Source organism: Bison bison, unplaced genomic scaffold, assembly GCF_000754665.1.
Source record: "Bison bison bison isolate TAMUID 2011002044 unplaced genomic scaffold, Bison_UMD1.0 scf7180017864032, whole genome shotgun sequence".
NCBI classification, from domain to species: domain Eukaryota; kingdom Metazoa; phylum Chordata; class Mammalia; order Artiodactyla; family Bovidae; genus Bison; species Bison bison.
The window spans coordinates 4818684-4830278 of NW_011494604.1; the positions used below are offsets into that span (position 1 = coordinate 4818684).

The 11595-nt window shown below is 44.3% G+C and overlaps 1 protein-coding gene across 1 annotated transcript in view; it reads left to right on the forward strand.

Annotated features, from left to right (window-relative positions):
* Positions 1 to 114: 114 nt before the first annotated feature.
* NRROS (negative regulator of reactive oxygen species) overlaps positions 115 to 11595 on the forward strand; it is a 26843-nt gene continuing 15362 nt past the window's right edge. Inside the window, exon 1 of the mRNA XM_010834344.1 lies at positions 115 to 320. The gene's annotated coding sequence lies outside the window, so the exon portion shown is untranslated. The remainder of the gene's footprint in view (positions 321 to 11595) is intronic.

The window sequence follows — 11595 nt, forward strand, 5'->3', positions numbered from 1 at the left end:
AGGGCCACTGCCTCCCGCCCTCCTGCCCGCCCTCGCGTTCTCCCATCCTCCTCGCCACCCTCCCCCCACCGCCTCCCACCCCCGCCTCCCCTGCGGCTGCAGTTCCCTCTAAGATGCCTGCTCTCTGCGAGTGCTGAGTTGCTGAGCGGCTTGTTCTCCATGTGACTTCAGTTTCCGTCAGTTCCTTCCGCAAGTGCTAAAATAATCTGATGCCCCAGAGAGAGGAGGCAGCTCAGCCCCGCGTTCGGCTGCTGTCGAGGAGGAGGCCGGAGTCCCGGGAGAGGATGCGCCCCGCGGAGCCGCCTGGGCCTGCGGGAGCCGTGAGTATTTCCTGCGGGGCGGGCTCCCCACCGGGAGGGCTCCCCACCGGGAGGGCGGCTGCGGCCCCTCCGGAGGCGGGAGGCTCGGACCAGGTTGGAAAGTAGGAGGTCAAGCGTCCGTGGCCCGCAGTGGGGGGCTGACAGGGAAGTTGTGGCTTGCTGCATCCAAGCTCCACCAGTTCTGTTTGGGTGCTGCGGCTCTGGGTGGAGGTGGAAATACCTTCTCTGGGAGACTTAGGGGTGGCATGGTGTAGTGGAAACAGCGAGGGCTTCGGAGTCAGACCCGGGTTTGATTCCTGGCTCTATGGGGAGAATTCCTGAGCCTCACTGTCTTCATCTGCTAAATGGGAACAATAATGCTCCCTCCTGGGGCTGGGTGACTGGATGTAATGAGCCTCGGCTGTGAACACTGAGCCTGCCTTTCCTGCCCCACATTGTGGACTGAGAACCACGATTTCATAGATGAAGACCGGGAGACTGATGAATAACGACATACTTAAGGATATCTTCCACGTGCCACCCAGTTCGAGTTCAAGGTGTTGGGTGGGGATAGAGCTGTGAAGACAGGCAAAACCCTTTCCCCACCGAGAGTGTGTGTCCATGGGAGATTCCCACAGCCCAGAGACTTGACTCCAGGCCTCTCTGACCCTGGTGTCCAGTGCTCTTTTGTAGCCCTCAGGCCATCTCCAGGTGGCCTGGATTCTGAAAGGGTCAGCATATATCCCCCAGCCCTTAGGAACTGACAGAAGTTCGGAGCCACCAAGTGGGCTGCAGGCTGCCCTGAGAATCAGCTGCCAGTTCGCTGCACCCCTGAGGGGAGGGGACCACGTGACCAAGGGTGGCTGGGATTGCAGAAGGCTGAGGCAGGGTCCCAGGGAGGGAACCCCTGGATAGGGCTGGTTTGCTGCTGCTGCATCACTTCAGTCGTGTCCGACTCTGTACGACCCCATAGAGTGGTGCAATTCCCAAGGGGGTTGTTGGGGGTAAAGGGACTCCAGTGGAGGTTTCTTCCATGATGGGTACAACCTATTAGCAATCTGGATGGGAGAATCATCCAGTTCATAGAGTTGGCCTTGAACTGGGGCCTCCTGTGCCCCCTTCACCTACTGGCTGTACCGACTCTTTCTGTGGTTGTTGATGGTTTACTGGGTTATATAGCCCTGAGGCTTATTTATTTTCCTCACATACCACGTAGGTTTGTACATGTATGTCTGAGAGTTCCTAGAGGGGATTATAGAATCATGGGGTGGGGGACCTCAACTCTTGTGTTTAGATTCAACAAAACCCAAGACCTCTTTCACAAAGAAGGTGATTTTATCTAACGGGTGCCCTCATGGGAACTTCATGAAAACCCATGTGAACCTGATCCCATAGAGTCCTTAAACCCATCATCCAAAAGCAGAAGGCTCCTGGTAATTGTCTTTGGGCCTGTGTTAGGAATATGTTGACCTGTCTGTCTCTAGTCTTTGTGATTCTTTCAAAAAAGTGATGCCGGTACTGATTGTAATCTGTGTTCTGGCTGTAATGTGCATCCACATCACCAAGTGTGAGCTAGACTCTTGGATGGAACACTAGGCGTACCTCACATCGTGCTCAGATCCACACTGTAACCACATACATTAGGGCAGGGTGGGCTTGCACCCAAGGTTAAAAAACATTATCTTTCTTGGAAGAGGCTTATATGCTCAGGGATGCTCACTGATGGATCTGCACATTAGTGACAAATATTTTTCCTTGTTACACTCATTCGTCCTCCCACATTCTTCTTCTCCTCAACCTCGTCATCAAATAAATATAATAAATGTCATATGTTTACTATGTGGGAGATTCTAGGCTAGGTTAGGTGATGATCTCGGAAAGCTCAGAGAGGTGAGAAGAGGGGAAAAGGACATGATTTTATCAAGCCTCATGAGCAAATGTCAGCTTGAGTTTAGGGGTTGTTTAGTTGCAATTGACAAAAATCCAACTGAGCTTGATTTCAGCAAAAAAAAAAAAAAGAGAGAGAGAGAGAGAGGATTTATTGTTTCCAATAATGAAAAAATGTCTATGGGGAATAGCTTCAGGCATAGCTGGATCTGGGTGCTCAAACATTGCCAGGAATCCATCTATCTTCATTCCTCAGCTTTGCTTTCCTCTGTGTAGGCTTCATTATTAGGCAGATCCTAAAGTTGTTGGCAAAGATGGCTGCCTGAAGCTTTAAGCTTAATTCCTATCAGTTTGGCATCTGAAGTAGGAAGAGAACGCCTCTTTTCTAGTAGTACTAGCAGAAATCTTTGGATTGATTCTCTTGGGGTTGGCATCTGTGTTGTACCTTTTATAAACTAATCACTGTGGTCAAGAAATTAGGCAGCTCTGATGGGCCCAGCTTTGTTCATAGTCCTCACTTTGGAGCCTTGAGTTGAGGCCAGACCCAAAAGAACACAGATTTTTAAGAAAGGAAGGGGGTTGGTTGCACAACAATGTAAATGTACTTAACACTAAAAATTTATGCACTTAAAAATGGCTCAGGTGGTAAATTTTATGTTAGTGTATTTTACCACAAATAAAACATTTTTAAAAATAAAAGCAAGAAAGAAAACAAGAGGTGATTTCCTCAAAGGGGAATTGAGGAGCCGTTACCAGAACGAGAAATGAATGTGGGTAGACAAAACCAACTGGTTTCCAGAGTGAATGGAGTCAGGAGCTGAGACCAAACCACACATGTCTTCTCATTTTAATGTGTGAGTGATTTTAGACTGAGCAAAGGGCGTAAAGGAGGAAGTGGAACCTTAGAGTGCATCTCACCAGCAAGGTGGGCATGAAGACCAGGATTGGTACCAGTGATGGCTAAACATGGCCACAAAGCCCTCTGAAGACCCAGGGACTCCCCACCTCCCGCCTTAACCCACAAGGTCACTGTGGTCAGATGCTGTGCTCTATACCCCAGAACTTTCTGTTGTCCCTTCCAAGAAAGAAAAGAATAGGGAGGGGATTTTTCTTCACAAGGTAACCCTTGGGGCTCTGTTTTTCCACCCTGGCTCTCTCAAGCAGCACTTAAGTGTCTGAGGCAGCCCAGCACCCACAGTGCCCTGCAGGGGATCACCTTGGGTGCACATTACACTCTCCCACAACCTCATGTTGTTCTCTTTTAGCCAGGCTGGACACTGGCTGCTCTTGGTTGTCCCTGTTTCACTCTTTGTTTGGCCCGGCCACGATCCCTCAGGTCTCTTCTGCCTTTCCAGTGTCTCCCCTCAGTGGTCCCACCAAATGCCAAGGCTGAGCTCCCTCCCTCAGCCTGCAGGGTCAGGGAAAGTGCGTCTTTCCATTCCTGGCCCCGGGCCACCTCCTTCACCTTCTGACATGTTGATGGTCTCCCCATCACTGCTCAGCCTGACACCCTGAGTCTTCCTCATGGGGCTCTCTCTATGACCTTTCTCTTTTTCTAGGTTCTTGTGCCCTTCCTTGGGTCCATGCTGCTGTTGCAAAGTCGCTTCAGTTGTGTTCGACTCTGTGTGATCCCATACACGGCAGCCCACCAAGCTCCTCTGTCCCTGGGACAAGAATACTGGAATGGGTTGCCATTTCCTTCTCCATCCTTGGGTCCCTAAACTGACCAAACTTTTGCTAATATTAGTGTCTTCTTATTCCTTATAAATCCTCAGTTTTTTCTAGGTTTTCTATAGCTCTTTTTGCAGAACTTCCAGAGGCTCTCATCTTTGTCATAGGTACACACCATGGCATTGACAAGGTACCTCATCCACAGAGAAGACCTTGACTACGTGAACACTCAAGAGTACTATTCAGAATATCAAACACCATAGGTATAGGCACTAACCAATTGGAATGGACATTGTCCTTAGAGGCAGGATCCTGGGATTTCCCCAACCCCAGGTCAGATGTTACCTCCTTTGTTGCTGGATAATGGGGGAAAGGGGGCTAGGAGTTCCAAGAGGGCAGCCAGGAATCTGGGGTGGGGGCTCATGGGATATCTGTTTACCAATAAATACTTACCTGTACAACCCAGCTGAACGTTCCCCCAATATATATTCTTCCCAAACAGGTGCACATTCAGCACCTCCTATCTGGGCCGGAACTCAGCTCTGATTTGGTTTTGTTTTTTGGCTGTGCCGAGCAGCTTGTGGGATCTCAGTTGCCCTACCAGGGATGGAACCTGTGTCCCCTACATTGGGAGCTCAGAGTCTTAACCACTGGGCTGCTAGGGAAGTACTCACCTCTAGTTTTGGCTTCACTGTCTACAAGCTATGAGACTTAAGCAATTCACTTTGGCCTTTTTGAATCTTGAGAGTGAAAGTCACTCAGTTGTGTCTGATTCTTTGCGACCCCCATGGACTATAGAGTCTATGGAATTCTCCAGGCCAGAATACTGGACTGGGTAGCTGTTCCCTTCTCCAGAGGATCTTCCCAACCCAGGGATCAAACCCAGGTCTCCTGCATTGCAGGCGGATTCTTCACCAGCTGAGCCACCAGGGAAGCCCTTTTGAACCTTAGATGTATTGTTTGTAAAATGGGAATAATAAACGATGACTGTACTATAGATACTTGTGCACTAATGTTCACAGCAGCATTATTCACAATTGCCAAAAGGTAGAAACAACCCAAACGTCCACTGATGGATTAATGGTGGGAACAAAACGCAATCTGTGTATTATTCAGTCACAAAAAGGAATGACTTTCTGATGCAGGCTATAACATGAAGGGACCTTGAAACTATTATCCTAAATGAAATAATTCAGGCAGAAAAGGACAAACATTAATAATATATGATTCCACTTATATAAGGTACCTGGAATAGGCAAATGTATAGAGAAAGAATAGTGGTAATCATGGGCTGAGGAGAGGGAAGAAGGGGGAGCTATTGTTTGATGGGACAGAATTTTGCTTTGGGATAATAAAAAACCTCTGGAGAGGGATAATGGTGAGATTGCACAGCAGTGTAAATGCATTTAATTCTACTGAATGTACACTCAAAAAGGTTAAAATGGTGAATTGTGTGTATATTTTACCACAATAAAAATGGAGATGATAATTCCTACCGTGTAGAACTGTTTCAAGTATTCAGTTCAGTTCAGTTCAGTAGCTCAGTTGTGTCCGACTCTTTGTAACCCCATGGACTGCAGCACGCCAGGCCTCCCTGTCCATCACCAACTCCCGGAGTTCACTCAAACTCACTTCCATCGAGTCAGTGATGCCATCCAGCCATCTCATCCTCTGTCGTCCCCTGTTTCAAGTATTAAATGAGATCAAATATCTATAAGAAGCCTTTGCAACCTCAAGTGCTATTATTATTAACGAGTAACATTAAGTTATCCTGGAGTAGGAAATGACTACCCACTCCAGTACTCTTGCCTGGAAAATTCCATGGACAAAGGAGCCTGGCAGGCTGCAGTCTATGGGTCACAAAGAGTTGTACATGATTGAGCACGTACACATGCAACAAGTCATAATCCAATTGTTTTGCTTTATCCAAAAATTCCCTAAAATCATTATTTTTTTGATGAAAGGGTTAAAAAAATCACATTACTTTCATTCCTCTGGGAATTCAAATAAGTGTTAAGAGAGAAAAAGAAATAGCCTTAGAGCAGGAGGCCCACCTTGCTAGTATAATTTGGGGGATTTTGAAAAGGGTAAAACTATCTCCCATACTGTCCTGAAACTACACCATGAACATTTCATTATATAATATAATGAAAACTTATATGAATATCTATTAAACAGTAGTGCATTAAAGAGGATATCAGTCATTCACTGTTTAGGATGAGCTGCTTTCCTCCTAATTCTGGCTGAGAACACTGAGGCTGTGATTATCAAATCTTTTTTTTCTCTTACAAGACAGAAACTTTTTTTCCAAATAAAACAGCTGACTTTGCAATCTCAATTAAATTGAGATTAAAGTAATTAAATTGACCAAGAAGATTGAAAAAGTAGGAACGTTTTTTAAAGGTTAAATCACTTGTTTTGCATTCTGAAGTATTTAGGGGGAGGTGTGCTGATGACTGCAATCTATTTTGAAATGAATCAAAAAACAAGATGGCTTGCAGGATGGATAGAAGGATGGGTAGATGGATGGATGTATAATTAAAAACAAGCATGTGTGCTCAGCTGCTCAGTTGTGTCTGACTCTGTCAGGCTCCTCTGTCCATGGGATTTTCCAGGCAGAAATACTGGAGTGGGTTGTCATTTCCTCCTCCAGGGGAAAAGCAAGTTTAATAAAATGTTAGTATTAGAATATAGGTGGTGGGTATGCCAGTGATCCCTGTTAAAGTTTTTTCAACTTTGCCCTATGTTAAAATTTTTCATAATAAAAATTTGGAAAAATTACTATTAATATTTAATAACTACCCACATTCTTTTTCATAAATAGAAAAACCAAGTAATTTAAAACTTCCATAGGAGTTATAACTATCTATAATATAATATCATATTATTTGAATTATTGGATCATTATGCATCTGAACTGTTAGGATATAATGAGGAGGTGACACCTATGTCGGTCCCTGAAGAATGAATAGGAGTTCAGCAGTTGGAGAAGGCCTGAAAAAGGGCCTTTCCCACAGAGAAACAGTGTGTAAGTTAGTCAAGGATATTCCAAGATGGCTGGGGCTTTGGGGATTGACACTGAGTTTTGCTGGACTCACAGACTAAATTTGAATTGCAGCTCTGACATTCTGTAGCTGTCCCAAACCCAAGAGAGCCTCAATTTACCAAGTCTAAAGTGAGGAAGAGAACATTTACTTGCTAGGATTTTCTGAAGATTATTTTATGTAGAGCACTTATTCTAAGGTGAGCACTCCATAAGCATTAGTTATTACAGCTAATAGCCTGGAAGGTGCTCTGGGAGCTTGAATACTATCCCTCTGAGCTGGTCAGTTATCAGGAATCCATATCATTTCATTCCTGAGGTGTGCTCTTTCTCAAGGGAACTAAGGTCAGTGGTTGAGTGGGAGTGATATATTTCCACTCTGAGCAGTAAGCCTCAGTTATCACCTGTAACCCCTTCCGTGCATAATCTCTCACAGACTCTGGGTGATGTCTCCCCTGAATGTCCCAAGGCCCATACCCTGCAGCTCACAGAGAAGGGAGACGGTGTTGCAGCCCCTCTGTGTTATTTAACACCAGCTCCCTGTTTGTAGAGGAACTCTGCCTTCCCTTTAACCTGACACTATCTTGTTAGTGAAGTCCACAACATTTCCTTATTGACAAAGCCTTGTCACACACACACATTCTCTCATTCAGTCTTGACAAAACCCTGTGAGGTCAGCAAGGCAGCTATTATTGTCAACCAGAGCCACCACAAGAGTGAGGTGATCAGAGAGAACAAACCTGTGATACTGAACGGAAGTGACAAGTTTGAAACAAATACATTATTGGTTAGATGCCTATCAGAGAGAGAGTGTGGGTCTCTCTGCACAAAGGTGATACCACCAGCCATGTGACAGCAAGGTACTACCACCCCAATAGGAGCAGATTTGCAATTTTTAAGCCTGTGGCCAGATGCAGCCTGTGGCTATGGGACGGGATGGAGCACACTGACTTCTCTTGGTTCCAAAGGCTGATCCTGACCACACGGGGAAGCTGGTTGACTCATTTGTAGCCCCGAGGAGATGGAAGTCCACAGAGTAGCACTCTCCACACCCTGGCTGCCTGGAATTGCCATAGGAAGAGCCCAAAGGAAGAAGAGCCTCTGTGGCCTCCAGGCTCCCTCCAGGTGGAGGGAGCCCTTCCCAGATGAAGATTCTTCTCACAGGATCCTCTGTGGAGGCTGGCTGACCAGATGTGCTAGGCTCCGAGTAGGAGAAAGAGATTTGAATTTTAAACCAGCGCTTGGAAGCTACTGCTGTGTGTTCCCTGTGGCACCTTGTCCATATCATTTCATCTTTCTGGTCTGAGTGTTCTCACCTCCTGCACACTGGTGGGTAGTCCCTTCAGAAAGCTACAGTTCTCCTCAAAAGTGTGGTCAGTGACTAAATTCAAATGATGCAACTCCTCACTTATTTGTCCAGGCTCCGAGTGGGATCCAGGTCCCAGAAGCAAGTGCAAAGGGGCTCCAGTAGTACAACCAGCTGCTCACAAAACAGGGAGCTGCCCCTCATTGTGTTTAAGCCTAGGCAGGTGGACAGCTTCCTGGGAATGAGGATACTTAAGGATGACAAAAAGTATTTTTTTAACTTTTTATAAAAGTTGTCTTAATACAGTAATAGCCTTGCAGCACAGCCATTCCCATTTTACTGGAAGAATATTGAGGCCAAGAAATTGAGTGATGTACCCAAGATGAGAGCCAGGCTTTGAACCTGTTCCATCTGTCCCCTAATGTTAACCGTAAGTTTATTTTCTGTTAACAAATTCATTATTAAGAGAGGAAGCCAGAGAAACAAATCATGAGGTCTGAATAACACATCTCAATTCTAAAGGCTCTTTTGCTCCAATCCTCAATTTGCATGTTCTTTTTTAACAAGTCAATATTCTTTGCAAAATATGGGAATGAATTAATTTGATCAAAGATACAACTGGGCCTTTACTTTTATAACTATTCTGCATTTTCTTTTACATGTAATTCCAAGATCAAAATTTAAAAATCTTTGGATGTAAAGGTCCACATTTTGGATATTTCTCCAAAGAAGACAGAAATGGTCAGTAAACACATGACAAATGCTCAACATTATTCGTCATCAGGGAAATGCAAATCAAGGCAACAATGTGATACACTTCACATGCTAGGATGTCTGTAATAAAAATGACAGAAAATGACCAGTGTTGGTGAGAATGAGGAGAAATTGGAACATTAGTAATGTTGCAGACATCATGCTCTTTACTTCTAAATAATTCGTTATATATTTTCTAAGAACAAGGATAGACTTACATAACCAGAGGACAATGATCAAAATTTGGTCAGTTGACATTGTTGTGTAGTCGCTTAGTTGCGTCCAACTCTTGTGCAACCCCAGGTACGCTGCCAGAGTCCTCTGTCCATGGGATTTCCTAGGCAAAAGTACTGTGGGTTGCCATTGCCTTTCTCCAGGGGATCTTCCTGACCCAGAGATCGAACCCACGTCTCCTGCGTTGGCGGGTGGATTCTTTACTGCTGAGCCACAGGGGAAGCCCAGTAAATTAACATTGATATAATTCTATTATTTCAAATGTTGTCTGTATTCAAATTTTACCAAGTACCCCAGTAAAGCCTGTAAAGTATTTCGATCATTTGGTTAAGGAGGCATTTGCCAGTTTTCCACTATAAAGCTATAAACTATATATATAAACTATATATAAGCTATAAAGCTAATAGTATAAACTATTACTTGTTACTTTTGCATTAACAAGTAATGAAATAAGAAGATACTTTAAGACTGTATTAATATCTTGTTTCCCAGCAAAGTTTCACGTTTAGTTTTACCATCCCTTGTGATTCTTGCCTGTAGGATGCACTTTGAAAAATACATTCCTGCATTCAGATTTCAGTCACTTGACTGTGCTTTTTTGAAATATTACATTGTTTTGTTTAAGCTTACCAAAGAGCACAAGTCCTGTTTTATTTAGGTTCTTTTCATTGCCATGATGCAATATGTGGGCCAGCCTATGCAGGTGGTGATGGTGGTGAAGTACTACCATGGAACACCATGGAGCTCAGAAATGAACCCAGCAGTTTCCAAGAAACACCAGGAACCAGAGAGGCAGCCTTGAGCCCTTCTCGCCACCCTCTCTCCCAGCCTGTGCAGTTCATCCTCTTGCCATTCTTCCCAGCGTCTTCTCTGCTCTCTGCTCCCCATTGACTGTCTCATTCTGTTCTGTCCTGTTCTGTTTTTTCTGTGCCTTGTCATCTAGCTTCTAACTGCTTCCTCAGGGCAAATCCCTCAAGATTCAATTCCACCTTCTCTCTCTGTGCCTCTTGGCTCCAATTTCACTGCCAATTACCTAATTCTCTCCCTTGTCTCTGCACTGAGATCACTCATGGGTGCCGGCCGCATGTAAGGATTGACCTCCGTGGGTCAGGTACTTCCTGTCAGCTTGGTGGAGGTACAGATAGTGATGAGCTCACAAGCTTCTTCTGAGGACTGCCCCTCCAGAGGGACTGTGGTTGTGGTGGACAGAGCTATGTACCTGGACAGTGGAAGTTACAGTAGTACATCAATCACGTCTCTTGAACCACAGTCAGACCACGTGATCTAAAACCTCTACCCCTTTCAGGTATGAGAGAGAGGTGCTGTCTGGAAGCTCTGATTCAAATGTCAAAGTGTTAGAATTTTCAGGATATTTTAAAGGTTTATGTGTAATGCATTTTAAGCTTAAATGTTTCCTGAGTACCTTTCTGAGAAGAACTTTTGAAAAAAGGTACATTCCTGGAAGTTTGGGGACAAAAGATTACCGTTATCACACTCCCTTTAGGAACTCCCACCTTTATTTCATTTTCCTCTTAAAAAAAAAAAAAAGTTTGAAACATATGAAATTTACAGGAAAGTTGAAAGTATAATGCTAAATTTGCTAGTTGGTAGTAATTTGCTTTAATTCTCTCTGTTGAGCCGTTTGAAGGAAGGTTATATAAATTGTAGAAATTGTGAAATTTCACCCCCAAATATTACAGCATGCATTTCCTAAGAATAAGACATTTTTGTACATAACCACAGGATCCTTATCGTACCTAAGAAAGATAGCAACAGTCTGGTAATATCATCTGTACATAATACTATCTAAAAAGACATCATTTAGTACACACGTAAATTTCCCCAATTGTCTCAAAATGTTCTTTTAGAGATTGTTTTAAAATCCGAAATCCACTCAAGTTACATGCATTAGATTTGACTGTATTATGTTTCTTAGTCACTTGTAATCAGACTTCTTCCCTCCCCTGTCTTTCTTTGTTTTTTAAAACTGACTTTTTTTAAAGAGTCGAAGCCAGTTGTCTTGTGAGACATCTTACAGTCTGTATCTTTCTAACTGTTTCATTTTGACTGGGCTCAGGGCAAACAATTTTTGGCAAGGGTACTACTGAGGTGGGACTTTGTTTCCGAAGGCAGGACACCTGGAGACTCAGGATGCAGGTGGTCTCATAGGCGAGATGCTAAATATGACCATGTGGAGACAGTTGAGTTTTTTTTTTTTTTGCTGAAACTCAGAGACTAGAGCTGCTTGCCTGAGGCATTCAAATACTTTTTGGTAGTAGGAATTATTTGAAGTGGTCACAGACTGGGGTTTCTGTTCTTCATTATCTATTCTCTGTGGTCTGTGACCAGCTGCCCTTCCCTTTCTCCCAGGATCCCAAGTGGGATTTGCTCTTTTATTTTTA